Source organism: Trachypithecus francoisi, unplaced genomic scaffold (assembly GCF_009764315.1).
Source record: "Trachypithecus francoisi isolate TF-2019V2 unplaced genomic scaffold, Tfra_2.0 Lachesis_group5, whole genome shotgun sequence".
Lineage (NCBI taxonomy): Eukaryota > Metazoa > Chordata > Mammalia > Primates > Cercopithecidae > Trachypithecus > Trachypithecus francoisi.
This window is the reverse complement of record NW_022681470.1, coordinates 101,481,036-101,507,907: the sequence shown is the minus strand read 5'-3', so window position 1 is coordinate 101,507,907 and position 26,872 is coordinate 101,481,036. Positions and strand designations below refer to the sequence as shown.

General features: G+C 38.6%; 1 protein-coding gene across 4 annotated transcripts in view; it reads left to right on the top strand.

Annotated features, from left to right (window-relative positions):
• The window catches only part of LOC117075461 (myomegalin), a 276,182-nt gene that overhangs the window by 196,486 nt on the left and 52,824 nt on the right, over positions 1-26,872 (top strand). The window lies entirely within an intron of this gene.

The window sequence follows — 26,872 nt, the reverse complement described above, 5'->3', positions numbered from 1 at the left end:
TATGTCTCATTTAGTAAACGTGATTCGCACTCAGATAAGTTGCTTTTCACTGTCTTTGTAAAATCTGTTGGCCTTCCCATTATCAAAATTGTATACCTTTTAAAACAGAAAGGTAAAGATTCCCACTTCACTTTTATCCTATAAAAAGAAGACATTTAATCTCATTTCTGGCACTAGAACTTTTCCTCTTATCTCCTTTTTTTTAAAAAACAACTTTTAAAATTTGTTCTTGTTTTCAGATTTATAGACGTTTCCTCCCAATGGCTTTCTGTAAGGCAGTTAGTTCTCTAGTTAGTTCTTCCCAGAGCATTGACGCTTTCATCCGCAAAATGCCTGTAAATGATTAGAGCATAAGGTAAAAGGTTTGGGGGAAACCTATTAATCCACCAGTAAAGTATTATAACATCTGGACAATATTTATTATAATTAATAGTTCATTTGAGGATTAGTGATGACTCATTCATAAAAGAGACAGAAATTCAAGTATTCGAGTACAGTATGGTCACTCGAAACGTTAAGGCATAAACTGTTCACAGCCAGAACTCTGCTGAGTTCTACTGGAAGATATTTGGTATTAAGAAAGGATTAACCCATTATTGGATCAGAGGAGAGTTTCATTCATTATAGTCTTGAATTCTTAATGACTAGAGGATGGCAGTTGCTTAATTTGAACCATTCATGTCTGCCCAATTGATTCTGTACCAACCTTTTAAATTCAGCTATGGTAGTTTGTTTCTATAGCAACAGTAAATGCTAGGTTCATTTAACTTTGTGAAACATACTGGCATGTTCCACTTGATACAACTTATTTAGCGATACTGTCACAAAGGTAGATGTGATCTAGAAGGCATTTTTAGAAAGCCTGCTACTGGTCAACATCATTCCAGAAATTTAGAGCTTGATAAGTGACATTGCTGATGGTCACAGGAAACTTTTGGAAAGTAGTTCTGTGGTATGTATACCTTCTATCACAATAAGAACCTAAGCAGAAAACAGGAGAAAAGTTTTTAAATTTACACAAAATTATGAGTAGCAGCATAGATGAGAAACAGCAGAGATGAAAGTGTCATGAAAGGTAAAAAGTCAGTGCGTTTTCATTTGTATAAAATGTATGTACTTCTTTTCTTTTGCTTTTTCTTTCAGTGGAGCCTCACAGCTAAATCTGGGCTTTACAGTATTTCTGTGACCAGACATAGGTGTTACAAATTAAACATGGTGTTTTCTTATTAGGGTCTAAAATTAGTTGGGCCAGGATGAATGGGAAATAAAGTCATCTCCCCAACCCGCCACCAAATATGGCCAATATTGTAGAACATTACATAAAGACTGTTAAGAAAATAACAGCCAAAATAAGGTCTTTTTTCTCCATATTTAAGTAAAATACTATATTTTGGTGACCGGATTTTGGAGTTGAGAAGAATTTTAAAGATCATCTTCAGGCAGTCTCTCAATTTGGAGATATGGAAAGTTCATTCTTTAACTAACTTAGCCCATGCAGAGACAAAGGTTTCTGACCATTCTCAGGCAAGACACTTTAATTCTATAAATTAAACCCCATTGTCTGAAGTATATAAATTTAATTAAGTACTTTTTAAAACCAGGAGCCCTCTTTCTCTAACCTAAGGATGCTTGGGGGATTTTTTAGAGATTACATGAAAAAAATTGTCATCTGAATGAACACATATAAACTATGGCAACTGTATCTTTAGGTCAAGTCCCTTTACTTCACTAAATTTGAACATTAGAGCTTTAAAATAGTAGCATATGACCTTTCTGCTGTGACCTAACTTACATTCTTACATTGTTTACTGTTTCTAGAAAAACAAAAATTGGGAGGGAGAAAATGTCATTCAGTTTCAAGAATGTGGCATTTAATTATTATGCCATTTTCTCTAATAATTTAAGATGTCAGGGAAAATAGATGAATTGGGCCCAACGTGTTTGTAAATAAAATGGGCAGCATATCTATTGTTTAAATCCGGTTACTTTTAAGCTCCTTAAGAGCCTTATGACAAAACCAGTGCTAGATAGGACAATGGCAGACTGGTTTTTGTCTGTTTCTCTGAACAAATGTGGAAAGAATAGAAATAATGTAATTTTTTTTTTTTTGGGTAGTTCTCCTTTTAGCTTGTGGAAACACGAAACCATGAAAGAAAAAAATGTTTCCTTTAGTTCAGTTCTGCCACAAATATGGAGAAAACCTTTTATCTTAAAGAGCAAGATTGTTTTGTAAGGTCATTTGGATTCCTTTGTTTAATCTTCCACTTACCATATTGTATGCACCATTAAATATTGACATCAGAATTCCTCCTGATTGCTTTTCCTCTTTCTTTTTTTCTTTCCTTCTTTCCCTTTTTCTTTGTTCCTTTCTTATTTATTAAAGAAAAATAACAGTGTAGTTCTGCTTACTATATTCTGATATTACACAAAGTAATTTATTTCCTTTCTACAGAATTTATGTATGACAACCTAAAGCTATTCAGATATCTAAAGAAAGGTTTGAAGCCTTATTCTAGCTGGTAATTCCCTTCTTTATTGTCTGGCCCTGAACTAGAAAAGCTATGATGGGAGGGGTGTGGTCCCTTAGTAAACAGCAATGAGCTCTGGCCCATGTGCAATTTCCCTTTCTATCTAAATTCAAAGAACAGGAGATCTTTGCTTTAAACCTTGCAATGCCAAGGTCTGCTCCTTTGTGACTATGGTAAATTTATCCCACTCATATTTTAGTTATAGGAAGTGGATCAGGCCCTTTGGAAGATGTTGGCATTAGATGCTGGTAAAAGATTAGGCCTTTAATTTGATGGTAGTCGATGGTTCTTGTCTGTCTCCTAGTATAACAATAGGGTTGACAATTATAGCAGTTTGAGATCTATAACTCACTACTGTGAGGACTAGAAAGTGCCAAGAAAAATGCTGTCAACACAAAAGGTCTAAACACTGCCCTTAGCCTAAAAGTCTCATATTGTGCAACACTAGACCTGGAAGCAGTTCTCTTTTCTGATACTGGAAAGCCTTTGTCCTAATTATGAGTGAAAAGTGACTTAATTTAAAATATATTAACATTTCCACATGATTTTAGTACCTGAGTGTCTAGAGAGTAACACTGATTCTACCAAATCAGGTATTACTTATTTCATGGGCTACACTATCCTTGTAGGAGTGACTGTTTTATGTACTTGATACTTCACAAGAATTCATTCAGTTGTTGGCTTAGTGGTACTTGCTAAGTGCTCTTTCTGCAACTGTTATCTGCAAGGACATTTTTCTGAGATGTAAAATAGTAAATTATTACAAATAAAGAAGAAACAAATATCTTCCAACTTTTAGGTCAGTACATTATTTATAGAAAAAGAGGTTTCTTATGATTATTCATGTCAAGATTGATTCTTGTGAGATTCAGATTCATGTATTTTCCTGTGGCATTCTTTGGCTTTAAAGTTGCTGTTCGAATGTATGTTACATACAGTCGTATTTCTAAGAGAGCCACTGAAGGCCCGTTTTCGTTTGTTTTTATTGTTCTTATGCATTCATTAAACAAAAACTTTTGATCTCTGCAGTATTCCCAGCATTATGATAGGCAATGGGTTTATAGAAATGAGAGATAAATTCCCAACCTGAGTGAGAATCCAGTTCAGTTTAATTGGATCTTTTTCCTGATTTCCCAGGAAACCTTGGACTAATTACTTCTCTAAGTTTCCATTTCCTTGTATGTAAAATAGGATCGGATCAGATGGTTAATCTATAAAGTTTCCTTCACCCCTCTAAGATTGTTTGGTTTTAAGTAAATAAATATGACCACCTTCCTTGCCATGTTAAACTTGAAGCTCTTTTCTTTAATTTTGCCTGTTGTAGTTTGAATTTCAAAATATCTTACTGTAGATATTATTGTTATTTTACACTGAAGAAGTAAGAAGCCAAATTTTATAGAGGTGGTTTTATCATTAAGTAAATGGCAAATTTATTTATTAGTTAGAATCGTTGTCAATATCTATTAATGCGGTTACTTTGCCCATGGTGTGACATAGTTCATGTTGCCTCAGGTGAAAGCTTCCTGTTATACCCTCAACAACAAATATCTCAAATAATTTTTCCAAAAGTCATTATCCTTGCTGCTTTTTTCCCTCTCCCTCTATCCAGTCCACCAGCAAGTCCTGTTAGCTGTACTTTCAAAACATATCCATATCTATCCATTTATTTCCCCTCCCTTACTAAGCACCAGAACCCAAGCTGCTATTGTCTTTCACCTGCACTACCGCGGCAGCCTCCTACCTTATCTCTCTGCTTCTATTGGTGCTCCCCAATAATTCATTCACCACAACGTGATCTTTTCAAAACTTATGTGTGATTACCTGTTAAAAAACTGTGCTCTATTCTCATTTCAGTTAAAACGAAATCCAGTTCATTAACCCTGTTGTCTGAAGCTGGATGTGACCTGGTGCCTGCCTGCCTCTCCACCTCATTGAGTGTCCCTATCCCCTTTGCCCACTATGCTCTAGCCCTGTGCTATCCAGTAAGCTAGCCACTAGTCTTAGGAGCTGTTGAACCCTTGAAATGTGGCTAGTCCAAATTGAGATGGGCTGTGAGTATAAAATATACCTTGAATTTCAGACTTAGGAAAAATCATGCAAAGTGTCTCAATAATTTTATATTGTTTACATGTTTATGATAACATTTTGGATATTTTGGGTAAAAATATTTTGTTAAAATTAAGTTTCCCTATTTATTTTGTACTTTGTTCATTGAAGCTACTAGAAAATTAAAAATTACATACAGGACTCACATTATATTTCTATTAGAGAGTGCTATTCTAGCCACAGAGGCCTTTCTCTTTTCCAGGCTCATATTCCATTAGCTGTTCTTTCTGCCTTTATTGTTCTGCTTATCTTTGCAGGACTGATTCTTTTCCTTTCAGATCTCTACTTAATGCTGCCTCATAAAGACCTTTCTCTGATCAAGCAATTTAGAGTAATTTACCCACTCTGTATTATGCTTTCCTATTTTGCCTCGTAGGGCTTGTCCATAATATTTTTTGCATTTCCTTGTTTGTTTATCATGTACTCCCCTTCCAACCCCTGCAAAATATAAGTTTCAAGAGCACAGGGACTTTGTCTTGCATGATATATCTTCAGGACAGTGCCTAGCACATAGTTAGTGTGCAACAGATACATGTTATGTCAGCATTGTATTCCTCACAGTGCCTCACATGGTGCTTTGCTTATTATAGCATTTAGTAGGTGTTAGAAAAGTTGATAAATAGCACTTGAGGAATAGAAAAGATTTTTCTTCTGAAATCTTTATGTTTCCAGTCAGTTGCTAGCAGGAAGGGATTTAAGGTAAGCTGTAACTCCACTGCCTTGAAGCTGGTAATCAAGTCTGAAAATGTGAGCGAAAGAAAGAATGAATAGCAGTTGTCTTTTTTCCCTTAATGAATTTATTTTCCTATTTGGAATGGAAGAGGGTATGGAGGCGGGAAGATCAAATGTAATTGCCGCAGTAATTTGTAAAGTTTTATTTTAACATCCTTAGCTTGTAATGATTACTAAGAATGGTTCAATAGGTTTATCTTATTGTCCCATATACAAATTGTCCCATATGTAAATCATACTTTTTTTCTCCTGAATCTTTTAAGTGAATCGATATTCCTATAAAATATGTCTCCTTCCCAGTTCACTATGGATTATTTATCTGTGCTTATGCTATAAATATGCCTTTAAGTAGGCACATCTATTTTAAATTTAGTTTATTCTCTTTTTATTTTGAAGTAATTTCAAATGTACAGAGACGTTGTAAGAGAAATACCAATAACTCCCATATACCCCTTACCCAGATTTACCAGTTGCGAATATTTTGTCACATTTGCTTTATAAACTCTCCCACTCTCTGTATTTGCACAGTATTTTTTTTAAATTCTTGAACCATTTGAGAATTAGTTATAGATAGTATACGCCTTTACCCTAAATACTTCAGCATTATTTCCTAAGGACAAGGACATCTCTTATATAATTACAGTACAATTATCAAATTTAGAAAATTAGACATTGATAAAATACTGCTATCTAATATATAGTCCATATCAAAATCTGCCAGTTGTTTCCAATAATGTGAAACAAGCATGTTGTAAGAAAGGTAGGTGAAATGTAACTTCTCTCAGGAGTAGTATAAGTTTGATGAGTATGCCTTTTCAGCTCCTTGATTAAAATAGAATAAAGCAAATATTTGGTCATTGTGAGCATCGCCTTTATTAAATCCTCCCCTTCTCATTGAACTCTGAATTACTTGCTTTCAGTGAATAAACATGTAGTGTTTGTGTGAATTGGTAGGGAAAAGTGGAAAGGGAAGCTGGGGAGCATAGTACAAATGGGGGTGAATCAGTGTTCTTAATAAGGAACAGGCCTGTCTTTAGGAATTCATACTGTTAATTTATGCAACAAATCTGATTCTCTAAATCTCTGGCAAAAGATGCAACAGATATTTTTGAAGATAGAAATAAAATTTTGTTGGCCGTGTTTAACTCACCTTACTTGTTTTGCTGTTTCTTCCTAGCCCATGACTGAAGAGTTACTCAAACAACAAAAGCTGAATTCACATGAGACCACTATAACTCAGCAGTCTGTATCTGATTCCCACTTGGCAGAACTCCAGGAAAAAATCCAGCAAACAGAGGCCACCAACAAGGTATAATGAGTACTATCCCCTAGGAGATGACAGGGTTTTCCTGAGGATGTGACTGGCTCTAGCCTGAGTCTGTCAACCTGTGTAGGACTTGGGAGATGGATACTGTGTACTCCTTGTGCTCTAGGGAATATTTCACGTAAAGGTGTAGTTCTTCCCTTTATTCTTATCAAGATTTTAGCTTGTTCTGTACAGATCGTAATTTCTGGTGCTTTTCAGGTGTGTAATTAAAACGTGCATGCAGGCCAGTGCAGTGACTCACGCCTGTAATACCAGTGCTTTGGGAGGCCAAAGCAGGCGGATCACAAGGTCGGGAGTTCAAGAGCAGCCTGGCCAACATGGTGAAACCCTGTCTCTACTAAAAATTACAAAAAATTAGCCAGGCGTTGTGGCAGACGCCTATAATCCCAGCTACTTGGGAGGCTGAAGCAGGAGAATCACTTGAACCCAGGAGGTGGAGGTTGCAGTGAGCCGGGACCATGCCACTGCACTCAGGCCTGGGCAACAGAGAGAGACTCTGTCTCAAAAAAAAAAACTTGCATGCAATCTTTCACTGTAAAAGGCACTGAGATAGGAGGTCTGTGTTTTTTATTTTAGCTTGTTACTGCTTTCTAGCCCATTAATTTTAATGTCTGGCTTAGAAGAAAATTGCTACAATTTGGGATGCTGAACTTGTGGCCTCTGTGCCCCTATAGTGCCCTCTCCTATGCTAGGTAGCAGAAGTTCTTTGGTCCTTGTATAAGGGATCCATACTAGGAACCACTTGCCTACTTGGTCCATGTGGACAAGTTCCTAGTATGGCTGCCATCATAGAGAGATCACAGTGCATGAAAATTGAGACAATTTAGTATTGAAGGAAGTATTTCATTTCTTCTGCTACTATTTGTTGCTGGTTGACTTACCACTTTAATGGTTACTATATGTGGGAAAAATAACAAGGGAATATCCCCTAAGAAATTCTTTAAATCCAAGATTTGAGGAAAGGCTTTATTCATTTGAGGCTAAAAGACATCATTGACCTAAAAAACTGTTTTTCTTTGCTGAATTCAGATTCTTCAAGAGAAACTTAATGAAATGAGCTATGAACTAAAGTGTGCTCAGGAGTCGTCTCAAAAGCAAGATGGTACAATTCAGAACCTCAAGGAAACTCTGAAAAGCAGGGAAAGTGAGGTAAAATATTTAGCTCTCAAGGACCTGTGTGGAAACAATTGGTCCCTTCAAAGTAGACAAGTATTTTATATTTTGTCAAAATGAATATTGTCAGACTAACAGATCTTAGCCTGAAGAAATTGTAGCTTAACCTCGATTGATATTTTGGAATAGTCACATTACTAAAATCTGTACAGGTGAGATAATGGAATTTATAATTAGTTTACTAACATGTTTGATATTCCCTCTCTCATTTTCAGACTGAGGAGTTGTACCAGGTGATTGAAGGTCAAAATGACACAATGGCAAAGCTTCGAGAAATGCTGCACCAAAGCCAGCTTGGACAGCTTCCCGTATGTGAGGGTCACATAGGACAGGAGAGACTTCAGTTGGGGATGTGCCATTTTGGTTGCAGTCTTGATTTTATTTTCAGTCTTCGTGGGAGCTCAGTGCTTGCCCTCCTTGTGATTGTGATTTCTACTCTCTTTTCAGAGCTCAGAAGGTACTTCCCCAGCTCAGCAACAGGTGGCTCTGCTTGATCTTCAGAGTGCTTTATTCTGCAGCCAGCTGGAAATACAGAAGCTCCAGAGGGTGGTACGACAGAAAGAGCGCCAACTGGCTGATGCCAAACAATGTGTGCAATTTGTAGAGGCTGCAGCACACGAGAGTGAACAGCAGAAAGAGGCTTCCTGGAAACATAACCAGGTAAATCATTAACTATTTTATTGCCCTAAATGCTGACTTTGCCCTGATAATAACTTTTTAGCAGGATAGTTTGTGTTGAACCCTTGAGTCAGTTGCATAATCTAAGTATTTCAGTTCGACACTTGCTGCCCTTGTACCATATGCTAGTTATAGTAGTCCCCCTTTATCAGCAGTTTTACCTTCCATGATTTCAGTTATCCGGGGTCAACCACAGACAAAAAGCATTAAGATATTTCAAGAGAGACCACATTCACGTAACTTTTTTTTTTTGAGACAGAATCTCACTCTGTCACCCAGGCTGGAGTGCAGTGGCGTGATCTCTGCTCACTACAAGTTCCGCCTCCTGGGTTCATGCCATTCTCCCACTTCAGCCTCCTGAGTAGCTGGGACTACAGGCGCCTGCCACCACGCCCGGCTAGTTTTGTTTTTGTATTTTTAGTAGAGACGGGTTTTCATCATATTAGTCAGGATGGTCTCGGTCTCCTGACCTCGTGATCTGCCTGCCTTGGCCTCCCTCGCGTAACTTTTGTTACAGCATGTTGTTATAATTCTTCTATTGTATTGTTATTGTTAATCTGTTAGTATGTCTAACTTGTAAGTAAACCTTTATCGTAGTTATCTATGTACAGGAAAAAAGAGTTATACACAGGCTTCAGTGCTATCTGGTTTCAGGCATCCACTGGGCGTCCTAGAATGTATCCCCTGTGGGTAAGGGGTGACTACCGTTTTGAGTTGTACCCTGGAAATACAAGGATAAATAGCACAGGCTCCTTTCTTTTAAGTTACTTATAGTTCAGTAAGAGAGACAGTCACATAAGCTGAGTTTCAGAGTGGTAAATTCTGAAGGGGATGTATATATAGGGTCCTACAGGAATATCTAGGAAAGGAGTCAAGGAAAAGGAATCAAGGAAAGCTTCATGAAGGAGGAGACATCTGAGGTTATTCTTGAAGGATAGTTAAAACCAGTCAGAAAAGTGGGGAAGAATCACTAAGGTCAGAGGAATGACATACATAATAATCAGCCCTGTCTTTTATTTTTTATTTTTGAATAATAAAATATACAATTCTTTTCTTTCTTTTTTTTTTTTTTTTTGAGATGGAGTCTCACTCTGTCACCCAGGCTGGAGTGCAGTGGTACTATCTTGGCTCACTGCAAGCTCCACCTCCCAGGTTCACACCATTCTCCTGCCTCAGCCTCCTGAGTAGCTGGGACTACAGGCACCTGCCACCACACCCAGCTCATTTTTTTTTGTATTTTTAGTAGAGACGGGGTTTCACCGTGTTAGCCAGGATGGTCGTGATCTCCTGACCTTGTGATTCCACCCGCCTCGGCCTCCCAAAGCGTTGGGATTACAGGCGTGACCCACCATGCCCGGCCTTTTTTTGAGACGGAGTTTCACTCTTGTTGCCCAGGCTGCAGTGCAATGGTGCAATCTTGGCTCACCACAACCTCCACCTCCCGAGTTGAAGCGATTCTCCTGCCTCAGCCTCCCAGTAGCTGGGATTACAGGTATGCACCACCATGCCTGGCTAATTTTGTATTTTTAATAGAAACAGGGTTTCTCCATGTTGGTCAGGCTGGTCTCAAACTCCCAACCTCAGGTGATCTGCCCACGTTGGCCTCCCAAAGTGCTGAGATTACAGGCATGAGCCACCACACTGGGCCAAAATGCACAATTCTGAAATGGTTCCTTTGTCTTGTTAGCTTAGAGCGTATATGTTTAAGATTTAAAATATTTTTTTTTTCGTGGTCTCTTTTCTTAAGCTCTTTAACACTCAGGTTTGAAAGTGTAATTTTTGAAGGATCTCCCTGGTTTAGTGGTTTGGAGATTAAATATTAGCCCTGAATTTCCTTTTGAAATATTAAAATTTCGGCCAGGCACAGTGGCTCACACTTGTAATCCCAGTACTTTGGGAGCCCAAGGCCAGTGGATCATGAGATCAGGAGTTCAAGACCAGCCTGGCCAAGATGGTGAAACCCCATCTCTAGTAAAATTACAAAAATTAGCCAGGCGTGGTGGCAGGCATCTGTAATCCCAGCTACTCGGGAGACTGAGGCAGAGAAATGCTTGAATCTGGAAGCCAGAGATTGCAGTGAGCCGAGATTGTACCACTGCACTTCAGCATGGGCGACAGAGTGAGACTCCATTTCAAAAAAAAAATTAAAATTTCAGATGTCTGGGCAGGATCGGGGAGTGGTGGAGGGATGGGGGTAGAAATAATTCTTAACTTTTTGTTATTTAGCTAAAGGAAACATTTTCCCAAGATTTGTTTGGTTGATGAGAATATGTATTTTGGGAGCTCTCTAAAGTAACAGATGATTTAATGATTACTGACTTTATTATTAGAAAGATAAACATGGCAAACTAAGAAAGAAGACTGATGGTCTCTATGAGATCTTTAGAAAAAAGGATGATAGGAATAGTTTATCCTTGAGCTTACTGTAAATAATCCAGGTTTACCATAGGACGGATTCTCATTTAATGATTCTACACATGTATCCTTTTTAAGCCAAAAAATAAGTATTGAACTATAATATCAAGCTTACGTCCTACACATTCACAACTTTTACAATTTTCCATATCCCATTCAATTCATGTATAATACTTCTATAGCAATTTTTATAATAGCATCCTCTACTGCTCTTTCAGTTTATATACCTTGAAAATTTTAAGGCCTCTATATCTAATAACCATGTGACAATTTTAGATCTCTTTAAAAAGGTAATATGTTTAATTCAGGAATTGCGGAAAGCCTTGCAGCAGCTACAAGAAGAATTGCAGAATAAGAGCCAACAGCTTCGTGCCCGGGAGGCTGAAAAATACAATGAGATTCGAACCCAGGAACAAAATATCCAGCACCTAAACCATAGTCTGAGTCACAAGGAGCAGTTGCTTCAGGTGAGTTTACATGATTTCAATGAAAACTGGGCTCATAGAACTCTGAAATTTGTTTATATAAATTTAAGATATTATTCCACCTGTGTTGAGTCCCTGCTATATGGAAAACATTGAGAGGTGGGAATCAAGAAGATTCAAAATAAATAGAAAATATAATTTGTGAATTACGATGCTTACTAACAAGTGTAAGAAACAGTACATAGAGCCCTGATTTAAATAGTTTTTTTATGAAGTCTTTTATAAAGACTTAATATTCAGAAAATAGTCATTAAGCACCTCTGTGAGTCACACACTTTTCTGGGTGTTGGGAAGACAAAAGATTTGGCTACTGCTCTCAGTTTAATAGACAAAGACAAAAAACTGTACAGAAACTTCCACAGAGTCATTTTGATGATAGAATGAAAGTTTGAGGGGAAAAGGGAGCATTAAGAAAATACTGATCTGTTCTGCTACCTACTCTAAGCTTCAGTCACATTGAATCCACTATATTTCACTGAATGTACAATTTTTTTCATTGTATGCGTAGTGTGCGTATTTTTTGTCTCTAGCATACAGTCCTCTCCCTTCTTCACTTAGGAAATCCTAGTCCTTTAATTAAGACTCTCCACAAATGTTACCTCCTCTGTGAGGTCTTTACTGACACCTGCAGGCAGAGTTAGGCAGTGCATTCTGTGTTCCCCTGGTAGCTAGCATAGGATGCAGAACAGTTAATTCTATGTGTTGTGTCTGTTATACTTTGCAGAATAGTTTACAATTTATATGTCTGTTATCTCTGCTAAACTTGTTACTTTTGAGGAGAGTGATCACATCTTGTTTTTTTTTTAATCCTGAATAACAAATTACTTGGCAATTTAGTTAATATTGGATAAAAGAATAAATGACGGTTTTTTTGGTCTCAGGAATTTCGGGAGCTCCTACAATATCGAGATAACTCAGACAAAACCCTTGAGGCAAATGAAATGTTGCTTGAGAAACTTCGCCAGCGCATACATGATAAAGCTGTTGCTCTGGAGGTGTGTATCATCATTTTGCCCACTATGCTATGGGTTATTCTATCTGCATAGGTATTATAGAAATTTGTGTTTACTTAAATTTGCTGCTGTGGGATTTGGTTTTTTAGTCTGCCATCTTGTGGAATAAGAGTGATCAGGATAGTAAATCTTACAGAGCTTTAGGAGTCTTCCTTTTCTTGCAGCGGGCTATAGATGAAAAATTCTCTGCTCTAGAAGAGAAAGAAAAAGAACTGCGCCAGCTTCGTCTTGCTGTGAGAGAGCGAGATCATGACTTAGAGAGACTGCGAGGTGTCCTCTCCTCTAATGAAACTACTATGCAAGTGAGAGCAAAACCTATCTCTGACTTGGTGTTCCTCTCCCACTTGTATTCTAAGCCCGAAGCATGACCCCCTTCCATCATTTTCTGAAAACCAGGGATTTTGCTCTATAAGGGGGGAGAAAACCAAAAATAGCAGTCACTAGTTCCATCATTGTCGATTAGGAAGTGAGAGATTTTAGCACTTCTACTTTATTTTGTAATATGAACTTTGTGAGGAGAGCCAGTGAATATTGATTTCTGTTTACATAGTTCTGATTTATTTCCAGTTCTTGTTCATACATAAATACACATGCACACACACTGTCCTCTCTCTCTCTCTCTTACTTTTACTGAAGCATTACCAGGGTGCAACTATTAAATTGTGTCTTCTACCTTAATATTATCTACATGTCCATGAATTGCCATAATTAGAACACTTGTTTATCAATATTTACTGTGGGCTTTTTTGCATATTTATTTTAGAGCTTAGGTATCTATCTGCCACTTTTTTGAGAAATCCTTTATAGTGTAGTGCACTTCCTCCAAAATGCTTCCTTTTATCATATATTCTATATTTAATCTCTCCACAAACTAGATAAAAGTTTCTAAAAACCAAAAAAAAAAAAAAAAAGATTAGCTTGGCATTGTTAGATCAATGCTCTCATCTTGCAAATAAAAATAAATTGATGGGAGATTATTTAAAAGTGGATGTAATTTGTTGTTTGTCCTGAGGAGTATGGGGTAATCGTAATCGTTTTGACTGATGATTGCTCTCTTTATGGCTGTAGAGTATGGAGAGTCTCCTGAGGGCCAAAGGCCTGGAAGTGGAACAGTTATCTACTGCCTGTCAAAACCTCCGGTGGCTGAAAGAAGAAATTGAAACCAAATTTAGCCATTGGCAGAAGGAACAAGAGAGTATCATTCAGCAGTTACAGACATCTCTGCATGATAGGAACAAAGAAGTGGAGGCAAGACTTCAGTTAACTTAAAGGCAGTTGGTTCAGTGATTATGTAATCTCAGCCTTGGATTAGGACTCTTCAGATCGGGAGGCCTGTGACCCAAGTCTTTAATTTCATTCTGTGCCTGGGCAGGTCATTGACTTTCACTGGGATTTTTTTTTTTCTGTATCTAGAAACTTAAGTTGGCAATTAACTTTCTCAAAGAAGTTATGTGAGAATGAATGAGACCTAAACATTGCCTCTTCCATCTGGCAGCTATTAACCTTTATTAGTTACGGTGTTCATGCTGGAGCAGGTGCTCTTTTCAGATCTCAATGGATATTCACTCGCTGAATCCTCACAAGGCCATGAGGCACATTCTATTATCCCTGTTTTGTAGAGGAGGAAACAGACTTCTGAAGCTAAGTAACTTGTCCAAGCTAACATAGCTAATAAGTAGCAGATCCAGTATCAACCTAGGCAGTATGGCTCCTCCGTTTCCTCCACCATGTGCCGGCAGTTAGTACAGAAATAGGAACCATCACTATGATAGCAAATACAGCATTTAGTATTCCTTTCAACAATTCGTTTTACACTTCCCCCTATAAAGTTACACCGGGGGGAAACAAATAAATGAACTGAGTGTCCATTTATCCTCATCTAACATTAATTGTTACATGCCCTGAACAAATAGGAAAAAGACTTATTTCAGAAAACAGTATTATGTAAGTGGCCACTAGAGATAGTTTTCTGTATTGTTTGTATTCATTCCTGGGACATGTATTTAGAGACTTCTGTGTTGCAGGCCTGTGCTAGATCTGGTAAAACAAAAATAAGTAAAACGTGATACTTACTCTCAAGAATCTCACACCTCTTTCTATGATAGATTCTTATAAGCCCTTTAATATTTAGTAGAGGCAGTTCTTTCCTCCAGAAACTTACAGTGTCTTTTCTGCATTAGGATCTTAGTGCAACATTGCTGTGCAAACTTGGACCAGGGCAGAGTGAGATAGCAGAGGAGCTCTGCCAGCGTCTACAGCGAAAGGAAAGGATGCTGCAGGACCTTCTAAGTGATCGAAACAAACTAGTGGTGGAACATGAAATGGAGATTCAAGGCCTGCTTCAGTCTGTGAGCACCAGGGAGCAGGAAAGCCAAGTAAGGATTAATACACAGATCAGAAAAGTATCATGTAGTGCATTTATAGTCTGCAAACAGGAAGCATTTGCAGACTATAGATGTGCGTATATTTATATATTTTATAGTCAACTCCGTTAGTTTCTTTCCTTCTATTTGTTACCTAGACCACAGTTTCATTTATTTACTTACTTATTTAGAGGTGGGGGTCTCGCTGTGTTATGCAGGCTGGTCTCGAACTCCTGGGCTCAAGCAATCATCCTGTCTTGGCTTCCCAAACTGCTGGCATTGTAGGTGTGAGCTGCTGTACCTGGCCTGAGACCACAGTTTTACATTAATCATCAAAGTATGAAACATTTATTGAAAACCTTGCATTTGGAAGGGTGCCTAAACAATACATGTATCCATTAACTTCATTAAATACATTTTCTTTTCCTTAATAATCTGATCATTTTGAGAGAAAGGCATAGGGGTTGTGAGTGTTTTGATTTTGATTCTAAATTGTTAAGACTTGAGTGATATTTTGCATTTCCAGTCAAGGTATGGGAAAACTTACACTCAACATGTTTACTCTTAGTTTTTGTAAAATCTGAATTATCTTAAGAGGGAAAAAAGATTGTGTTTTTCAGAGGTCATGGTGAGAATAAATCTCATAATAGTGTGGAGTATATTAATTTCACAATATTTAAGAAGTAAATTCTTTTTTTTTTTTTTTTTTGAGATAACATCTCCCTCTGTCACCCAGCTGGAGTGCAGTGGCGCGCTCTCGGCTCACTGCAACCTCTGCCTCCTGGGTTCAAGCAATTCTCCTGCCTTAGCCTCCCAGGTAGCTGGGATTACAGGCATGCACCACCATGCCTGCTAAGTTTTGTATTTTTAGTAGAGATGGGGTTTCACCATGTTGGCCAGGCTGAAATGTTGGATCATTCCTGGCCTCAAGTGATCCACCCATCTCGGCCTCTCAAAGTGCTGGGATTACAGGCGTGAGCCACCATGCCCTGCCCATAAGTAAATTCTTAATTTTTCCTCATTTCTATGTGTTTTAAGGCTAAAGACTCTTAGTTGACTTGTGCTGTATTTCAGATACCAGTAGCTGAGAATCCCCCTGAACAGTTTTTAGAGGAAGATAGACTCTTTTTGGCCTATGTTATTTGACCCCATAATATTTTCTTATGTTTCCTTACATTGTGAAAGGATTATACAGCACTGTTCTAATTGTTAGGCCCACTGAAGAAAGTACACATCTTACTAGAAAGGTCTGCTGTGTGCTTCAGAAATTGTTTCTAAAGTAGACCTAACAACATTATTCTAAATTATCTAAGTCTTTGGCAAGAGGCTAGGATCTTTGAGTTTTCTTTTTAACCTCTTTGTGATTTGGAAGAATTAGTCTTTATTATACCTCAGAAAAAAAAAATTGTGCACTGCTGGTAATAGAATAATGGAGATGATGGAAATTACAGGAGATTTTTCAACTCAAGAAGATTAATGGTTGTATTCTTCTACATCTACTTCTCTAAATTACATGCAAAAGAAATCACCTGAAGAGCTTTTTTTTTTTTTTATACTTTAAGTTCTAGGGTACATGTGCATAACGTGCAGGTTTGTTACATATGTATACTTGTGCCATGTTGGTGTGCTGCACCCATCAACTCGTCAGCACCCATCAACTCGTCATTTACATCAGGTATAACTCCCAATGCAATTCCTCCCTCCTCCCCCGTCCCCGTGATAGGCCCCGGTGTGTGATGTTTCCTTTCCCGAGTCCAAGTGATCTCATTGTAGCTTTTTAAAGACGTAGATTGTGAGCTCAACTCCAGAGAAAGAAATTAGGAGGTATAGATGGGACTTAAGAATTTGCATTTCTAACAAGTTTCCAGGTGATAATGATGCTGCAGGTTCATGGACTGCACTGGAGGAGCCCTGCTAAAAACTTTTAAATACTACCAGAAAAAGAGCGCCAAGGCAGATAGAGCACAGTATATGTCTTGTATGTTATTTATTAGTTTTTTTTCCACAATTTTCACAGATATTTTTATTAAGGTACTTTAATAATATACTGATACTTCTAAAATGGTTATATTCAAATCTCCAAAGAGCCCACATTTTACTTACTGAAAAATGGAAGTTTTTTTTTTCATATTTCCCTTAGAAATTGTGACAAGAGCTCAGCTTCTTCCTTCAAACAGTAGTACTTTTCCTCAGAGACAGTTGGTGTTATGATTCATCATCTTATACCCTCAGTAATTTTAATATCAATTTATGATTTCCAGATTTTCTGTTTAAATGTACACTTTCTGTGCATTAATAGTTAAAAATGTTCAGCCGGGCGCGGTGGCTCAAGCCTGTAATCCCAGCACTTTGGGAGGCTGAGACGGGCGGATCACGAGGTCAGGAGATCGAGACCATCCTGGCGAACACGGTGAAACCCCGTCTCTACTAAAAATACAAAAACTAGCCGGGCGAGGAGGCGGGCGCCTGTAGTCCCAGCTACTCGGGAGGCTGAGGCAGGAGAATGGCGTAAACCGGGAGGCAGAGCTTGCAGTGAGCTGAGATCCGGCCACTGCACTCCAGTCCGGGCGACAGAGCGAGACTCCGCCTCAAAAAAAAAAAAAAATGTTCTAGCTCTTTCCTTATTGTGTCATCATCTGTCTTAGAAAACTGGGATTTGAAATGAAACAAGCTGAGTTTGGTGATTTTGAGGTTGAGATTCTCCTAATCATGTGGTCTGATAAAATGTTTATGTGTGTAATTGATTCATTCAGTAAATATGTAGTGAGTGTCTGTTATGTGCCAGACACTGTACTGGGTGCTTGAGATTCAGCACCAAGTTGCCTTTAGGAAACTTCACATTCCATGTAGGGGAAGCAGAGAGAGAGAGAGAGAGAGAGAGAGATAGAGAGAGAGAGATTAGATAATGGTAAGTGCATTGAAAAAAAAAAAACAGGCACAGTAAAGAGTGTTGGAGATAGAGAAGAGATTGCTGGGTTTAAAAAAAAATTCCCAGCTTTATTGAGGTATAATTGACAAATATTGTATATATTCAAAGTGTACAACATGATGTGTTGATATACGTATGCATTGTGAAATGATTGCCACAATCAAATTAACACAGCCATCACTACACATTTTATGCGTATATGGTGAAGACGCTTAAAGATGTACTCTCTTAGCAAATTTCAAGGAAATGATACAGTATTATTAACTAAAGTCACCATGCTATACATTGGATCCCCAAAACATATTCATCTTATACCTGAAAGCTTGTACCCTTTGGCCAGCAAGATTGCTGTTTGGATAGAGTATGCAGGGAAGACCAACCTGATAAGGTAACATTTGGCCAAGACCTGAAGGGAGCAAACCACACAAATGTTTGAGTGAAGAGCAATCTTCCCCTAAGAAGCAGCTATGCAAGAATAAAGACATTTGTTATACTAATTCAAACCAGAATCTTAATACCTTAGCCTGATAGTTCTAGCAGAACCTATTTCAGATTCTCTTATCTGTTACAGATGTGTTAAATTCAGTTTTTTCCCCAATATTCTGCCTATGAGACTTTATTTCCATTCACTTAACTATGTTTTTCCCTGTAAACTGAAAGCAAGGGAACTATTTCCTAAGGACCCACTGTTTTCTGCTGTTTGTTTGTTTTTTACAAATGGTTGACTTTGAAGAAATAATACCAGAACAAAAAATTTGTTTTACTAGAATATCTTTCTAATGTTATTTGTGATTTCCTTTTACTAGGCTGCTGCAGAGAAGATGGTGCAAGCCTTAATGGAAAGAAATTCAGAATTACAGGCCCTGCGCCAATATTTAGGAGGGAGAGACTCCCTGATGTCCCAAGCACCCATCTCTAACCAACAAGCTGAAGTTACCCCCACTGGCCCCCCTCTTGGAGAACAGACTGATCGAGTAAGAACTATAGACTTATATAATTCATGCTGATTCCATTTCCTTTTTACATTTGAGGTGTATGTTTGATAATTTTAATACCAAATTCTGAGAATATTCTCAGTATTGTCATTGTGATCATAGTTCCTTGCATCTTCCTAAGTCCCCCGACTTTTGCAATTTTTTAGGGTTCAATGCAGATACCTTCCAGAGATGGTAGCACTTCATTGACTGCCAAAGAGGATGCCAGCATACCCAGATCCACATTAGGTGAGTATCAAATTTCATTTCATTAAGGGACTTTGTTTTTCTCTTGTTTTTCCTTCTAGTAATCTCTGTATTAATAGGTTTGGCCAAGAATCTTTTCTCTTCCTACCTTAATGGAACAAATAAGTTTGGAATTCCTCTGAAAGGCTGAAGAACTGTCCTTACCTTATGTTGAGTCGAGGTTATTGCTCTGGGTTCACAAGTTGACCGAGAGAAACTCTATCCTTATTCTCCTTTTCAGATAGCTTTGCAGGGATTCAGAAATGCAGGAGGTAGTGGTTCCATTCCTGCCCAGCAGGGCCATGAACTGACACCTTTTCCTGGGTATCTTTCAAGTCTGGGGACACTCAGTGTAAGTTGACATCACCTACATTAAACTGTTAGGAAGGGTAGGCAGTGTACATTGAGTTATTTGCCAAGCCTGGCTCCATTCAGGGGATGGTTTAGAAAAGCCTTACATTCTCTAGTAGGAAAACTTTATACGAATCAAAGAATAAAAGAATGTTGGATTTGTGAATATACTGTTGTGTATTCAGTCTTTTCTTTATAGCATCTAGGATGATTGCAGTATTTTGCTATTACAAATAATGCTACAAAGAACAACCTGTGTGTATGTTTTCTTTTCTCTTATTATTGGAATATGTCCTCTGTAAATTACTCAAAGGAAGCAGCAGATACCACATTATGTTAATAGCAGTTAAAACTAGTGCTATATTTTTATTTCAGGAGACTTGGACACTGTTGCAGGGCTAGAAAAAGAACTGAGTAATGCCAAAGAGGAACTTGAACTCATGGCTAAAAAAGAAAGAGAAAGTCAGGTGAGTTTTCTAGTTAAGTCTTAATTTCAAAATCTCTGTTATTTTTTCTTTCAAAATAGTTTATATTTAAAAGCATATAATTCTCCAAGTATAATATCTGAGTCCAAATGCCAGGTATGACTTTTTTCTTTTTGGAGAAAGTTATTTTATATATACATTATCTCAAAAAGATGCTCCTGTTTTTAGATTGGGACCATTAAAACTTATTAAGTGCTAGAAAAACGTAACCCTCTCTCCCCATTGCTAACTGGAATAAAATAATTGTAAAGGCTGGGAGTGGTGGCTCACGCCTGTAATCCCAGCACTTTGGGAGGCCGAGGTGGGCGGATCACTTGAGGTCAGGAGTTCGAGACCAGCCTGGCCAATATGACGAAACCCCATCTTTACTAAAAATACAAAAATTAGCCAGGTGTAGTGGCGGGCGCCTGTAATCCCAGCTACTTGGGAGCCTCAGGCAGGAGAATCGCTTGAACTCGGGAGGCAGAGGTTGCAGTGAGTTGAGATTGTGCCATCACACTCCAGCCTGGGCAATAAGAGCAAAACTCCACCTCCAAGATAATAATAATAATAATTGTAAAGCACTAGTGAAAAAAGGAAGTGTTGTGTGATTGCTGCTTAGAGTTATGACATTAGACCCATGAAATTAGTTTTAGAAACATGAAACAAGAGAAATTTGAGTATAATCAAAGTTTATCAAGTATTCATGTGCGATGTACTGTGCTAGGTACTTAAATTAGCACTAATGCTCACAGCTCTACACAAAGTAAGTGGTGTTGACCCAATTATTATAGACAAAGAAGCTGAAACACTGATTTCTCTTTTAAAATGGGAGTGGAGAATAGTCATGTAACTAATAAATACCAAAGCTATGATTCAAACTCAAACCTTTTGTGACTTCACATACTTCCTAAGAAGATTCATTTCCTAGAGCACATTTTTCCCACCTTACGCTTTAACTCTCTCTAGCATAGAGTTCTCATCAATTTTTTTAGAAGAGGCCTTTCAGCCTTAGAGATTCCCTTCCCCCTGCACATCCTCCACAGCTAGCTGCATACTCAACTATGATGTTGAAGAAATGCTAGGACCGCAGCGCAGAGTTACCGACTGAAACTGAAAGCTTGTTTGTTACTATGTTGGCATCTCTTTTAGAAGATCAGTCAGTGTCATGGCTTCCTGAATTCAGTTTAGCTAGCTACTCCAAATAGCTCCTTAGTTTTTTTCTACCTTTTGCCATAGCTAGATCTATAATATAAAACCTGTGTTTGTATTTGTGATGGAATTATCACATTTTATCTTTTAATTTCATTACCATATTTCTGCTTACAAACAGACTCATGTTTTATGACTCAGTTAGTTTTCAGGATATGAGAATGTGTGGCATTTAAGAAATACCAGTTTTAAAAATCCCCTAGTCTCCCTTCCTCTTTGTGGTTCTACCTTAGCCGTTATCTGATTATTCATGTTAGATATTTTAGTTTCCACATCCTCTTCCTGTTTTTCTCACATTTATCAAATCCAAAGTAATGTTACTTTTTGGTTCTGTCCTGTTTTCAGGATCATGAAATTGTAATGCCTATGAATGGGTATTTTGAGTGGGTGATATTTAACTATTGCTAAATTCCTTTAAAGGGTTTCTTTAAAATAACTTGTTCTTACCATAAAGACTGTATGGATATGTGGTATCTACAGGAAAGACATTATAACCTAGTGGCTCTGAGTCAGCTTCCCTGAGTTTTCACATTCTGGATTTACCACTTACTAGCCAGCCCTGTGATTTTTGAACAAGTTCCTTAATTTCTCTCAGACTCAATCACCTTGTCTATAAATTGAAGAGTAGAAGAAGTCACCTTGTGTATACATCAAAGAGTAGCTATCTCAGGATTGTTGTGAGGATTCACTCATTCATTCATTAGCTATATGGGGACCTTCTCTAAGCTTGGGCTAGTGCTTGGGATGAGCTAGTGAATGAAATCAGTAAGGTCTCTGGCTCTATGTAGCTAATTTCTACTGGGGAGATACAGACAATAAATAAATAAACATTATAATTATAGGGTATAGTAAGTGATATGAGGGAAATGATAGAAAGCAACATGGATGGAGATCTTAAATAGGGTGGCCACAGAAGGCTTCTCTGAGCAGATGACACGTAAGCTGGGACCTGAGGATGAACAGGAGGCAGCCCTGGGAAAGATATTTCAGGCAAAGGGAGTAGTAGTTGTAAAGGCTGAGTCAAGAGAAAGTTTGGTGTTCCTAGAAGAGAAAAAGTCTAGTGTGCCTACAGAGTCATGAGTGAGGAGTAAAATGGCAGATATTAAAGTAGGAAAAGTAGGCAGGAGTCAGATCACTAGGTTTGTTAAAAGGATTAAATATATACAAAGCATTTATTAGAGAGCCGGGGGCATAGTGTTAGCAGCTATGGTTATTATCATGATTTTTTTTTTTTTTTGACGCAGTGTCTCGCTCTGTTGCCAAGCTGGAGTGCAGTGGCACGATCTCAGCTCACTGCAAGCTCCGCCTCCCGGGTTCAAGCGATTCTCCTGCCTCAGCCTCCTGAGTAGCTGGGGTTACAGGCACACATCACCACGCCCGGCTAATTTTTATATTTTTAGTAGAGATGGGTTTCACCATGTTGGTCAGACTGGTCTCGAACTCCTGACCTTGTGATCCATCCACCTCAGTATCCCAAAGTGCTGGGATTACAGGCGTGAGCCACCGCGCCTGGCCTATTAAATCATGATTTTTAATGAACTTTGTCATAACCAAGTATTTGTCATTTTCTGGTGAGAACACTGAAAGTTTAGGGCATGCAGTGCCAGCTTTTGGCAACATTTCTTCCTAGGTGGTGGCATGTTCTTCCATCAGGAGGCATGTAATGTTTGGTGATCTCTCGTGATGTTAGCAGCTGTTGCTGTATCATGCCTTATCCAGTCATTCATTAAGGGTTGCAAAATGGAGATATCCTCATGCTGTCATTTTTTCATCTGTTGGGTGAAATACATAAAAACTTCATCTCTTGGCCGGGCGCGGTGGCTCAAGCCTGTAATCCCAGCACTTTGGGAGGCCGAGGCGGGGATCACGAGGTCAGGAGATCGAGACCATCCTGGCTAACACGCTGAAACCCCGTCTCTACTAAAAATACAAAAAATTAGCCGGGTGAGGTGGCGGGCGCCTGTAGTCCCAGCTACTCGGGAGGCTGAGGCAGGAGAATGGCGTAAACCCGGGAGGCGGAGCTTGCAGTGAGCTGAGATCCGGCCACTGCACTCCAGCCTGGGCGACAGAGCGAGACTCCGTCTCAAAAAAAAAAAAAACTTCATCTCTTCTTGCTTCTGCTAATGGTGACCATTCTTTTTCAGTATCATAATAAGCTTGTTAAACAAATTTGATGTGTTTTATAGTGCTAGCTAAAGTGGAAGACATCATTAAGAACAACTATGACATATTCCCATAAAACATCCTTTGGTGCCATACTGCATGGATTATTGATTTGATGCTGTAGAGCCCTATTCATGTTCTCATTTTCTTTTGCATTACTGGCTGATAGTGATATGATATGCAAAAGCATTTGCCTCGGTGTTAAAATGTAAACATGGCAGATACTGTTTCCTCTTTCCACAGATGGAGCTTTCTGCTCTACAGTCCGTGATGGCTGTGCAAGAAGAAGAGCTGCAGGTGCAGGCTGCTGATATGGAGTCTCTGACCAGGAACATACAGATTAAAGAAGATCTCATAAAGGTCTTTCAAAACTTTTTAAAGACCATTGGAAATGTTCACAGCTCAGAATTACTCTAGGGCATCTTCAGACAGTATTTGCACACACTGAATCCCTTGGCCAGTGATTATTAATATCCCACTTGAAAGTATAGCAGACTACTTCAAGAATGTTTGTTCCCCTGCTCCTCTGCTGAATAATCCTCTTATTACTATTTTCACATCCACGCTGTTTTTTGTCTTCTGGGACCTGCAAATGCAACTGGTTGATCCTGAAGACATACCAGCTATGGAACGCCTGACCCGGGAAGTCTTACTTCTTCAGGAAAAAGTTGCTTCAGTAGAATCCCAGGGTCAAGAAATTTCAGGAAACCGAAGACAACAGGTAAGTTATTGGAATGTAAACCTTATTTATTTATTTACTTTTTTTTTTTTTCAGTAGAGACGGAGTTTCACCATGCTGGTCAGACTGGTCTTAAACTCCTCACCGCAAGTGGTCCATCCTCCTTGGCCCCTCAAAGTGCTGGAATTACTTACAGGCATGAGTCACCACATGAGACAGGGTCTCACTGTGTCACCCAGGCTTGAGTGCAGTGGTACGATCACTGCTCACTGCAGCCTCAAACTCTGGGCCTCAAGGAATCTTCCTGCCTCAGCCTCCTGAGTAGCTGGAGCTGCAGGTGCACACCACCACGCCCAGCTCAAACCTTGTTTTTCTACTGTGAAATAAACCATGGTAAAGCTGTCAATCTCAGCTATTTGTGGAGGGTTAGTTGATGGTATTTCATAGACAAACTATGCTCTAAAGTTTCCTACTTTGGTCGGTAGCAGCTATAGATGCCCCTTTCTGACATTTGTAGTTCTGAAAAGAGCAGCAGTTCTTTTGGACACATACCAGTAGTTATCCCTCACACTCATACATAAGTCACCTCCCTCTCAACTGAATCGTTCTCTTTTTTCTGCGTTTAACCATGTTCAAGTCTCTCCCAGTCAAAAAAAAAAAAAAAAAAAAAAAAAAGAAATCCCTGCCTTTTCCCCAAATTTCTTTGTAGCTACAGCCTCGTTTAACCTTTCTTCAATGCCAGACTTTTCCAGAAGACTTAATTGCCTGTACTCCCTGTCTCCATTATCATCTCTCTCACTAACTACTCACCCCACTCCATTCTGGCTTTTAACTCTACCTTAAACAACTCTGTTGGTTATACATTTTCATAGCTCATTATCTTTATAGCACTTATTACACACACAGTGACACACATCTATGATTAATGAATGTCTTTTTCCTCCACTAGATAGTAAGCTTTCCCCTAGAACCTAGAACTAAGTCTGTCCCATAGAAGGTTCTCAGTAAATATTTATTGAATGAATGAAGAATACTAGTGAGTCCTATTATATATATTTCCCTCTCGCCTGTCCTGTTCCCCTCTTACTCCTTTCTCTTAGCTGCTTTCCTGTGCTTCTAGCTTCTCTCTCCTTTTTCTTCTTTTTGCTCCCATGTTTGAATTCCACCTTACAGGGTTTTAAAGATAAAAAAAAAAAAAAGATAATATGACATTGATTTGAAAACTATAAAATGGTATCAAAAGCTTAAGTACTAAGATAGTGGGCTTTTTAAGTCCTAGTACATGCTAATGCATTTTCTTGTTTCTCAGGATTAACTGTGGCTTCATGTCTCACTGTGCCATTTGCGTATTGCTTCTTCTCTCTTCTTTTCTCAGTTGCTGCTGATGCTAGAAGGACTAGTACATGAACGGAGTCAGCTCAGTGAGGCCTTACAAGCAGAGAGACAGCTCTATAGCAGTCTGGTGAAGTTCCATGCCCATCCAGAGAGGTAAGAGAGTGGCTGTTTTTTCTTTTATTCTTTATTGAAATTTTTATTTCTTTTACTATTGTATTCTTTTTATGCCTTTTATTCTTCATTAAGTGCAGATGCTTATGATACTGAAGAGGGGAGAAAAAACAAGGACAATTACTGGGGCTACCCACTTTGTCATTTGTTTTAGGATTGCTCTGAGCCTCAGTGTCAAAATCTTAAGTCGGGAATAGTGCCTGTTTCGCACAGCTATTGCAGAGATTAAATAAGAAGACAGCTTTGGTGTCTAAAATAATGCCTTGCATAGAGTAAGCACTCAATGTGTGTTCATTTCTTTTCTGTGATCCATGTCCTGTTAAAGGCTGTTCTATTATAAACGTAAGGCTATACCTTGTCTCTACTACAAATACAAAAATTAGCTGGGTGAGGTAGCGCGTGCATGTAGTCCCAGCTACTCGGGAGGCTGAGGCAGGAGAATGACTTGAACCTGGGAGGCAGAGGTTGCAGTGAGCCAAGATCCTGCCACTGCACTCCATCCTGGGTGACACAGTGAGACTCCATCTCAAAAAAAAAAAAAAGTAAGGCTGTAATGGGCACTGATATTCATTTAATGTCATCGAAGAAAATATATTAATTGGGATGGCTAAATTATCCTGGAACCACCGATAACTATCATGATGAATATATTTTCTTCTACCTCTTGATTTTTGGTCACATATATGATACCTCTCTGGATCATTTTATATTCTCTTCATTTTTTTTCTCATTTTACCTTTCCTACTAGCCCCTTTTACTCTTTTTCAATTTTTATTGTTATTATTATTTTTGCTATTCAGTTTCTTGTAATTTATTGTTGGGCTTTAAAAATGTATTCTTTCTACAGGGAAAATGAAGGCAGAGGAAAGGTCTGATAGGACCAGTTGATTGTGTTACTTTTTACAGAACCTCTGGAGCTTTAGTGTTTATGAACCAGATTCCTTTTCAGCACACCATCCCACAGTCAAGTTTGATAACAAATGAGAAAACAAGTATCTCCAGTAGTGGTTCTACTTGGCTCAGTCTTGCTCCAGTTTATATTTAGTTTGTCCTTGGTTTTAGTTTTACAGAAACAAGAGCTTTTAGTCAAATAATGAAATTTCTCTTGTTTGGGCTATAGGGGTGTGAGATAAGTCTTAGGAGCTATAATTTTAGGTGAAATTGGCTCAGAATCTAGCATAAGGGGCAAGCTTTTAAAAAAAGGATCAGTCCTTACTAATCTATCAGCAGTGAACACAAATACTACATTCATTTATTGTGTCCTGGAAACAATTACTTTACAAAGTCGTGTGGCTCAAAGTGGCATTGATCATTCTTTGGAAGCAAATATGGACTCACTACAGTTGATGGCTAATCCATTTTCCTTCCGTGTGGCATGTTTAATCAGCTCTGAGAGAGACCAAACTCTGCAAGTGGAACTGGAAGGGGCTCAGGTGTTACGCAGTCGGCTAGAAGAAGTTCTTGGAAGAAGCTTGGAGCGCTTAAACAGGCTGGAGACCCTGGCCGCCATTGGAGGTGGGGAACTGGA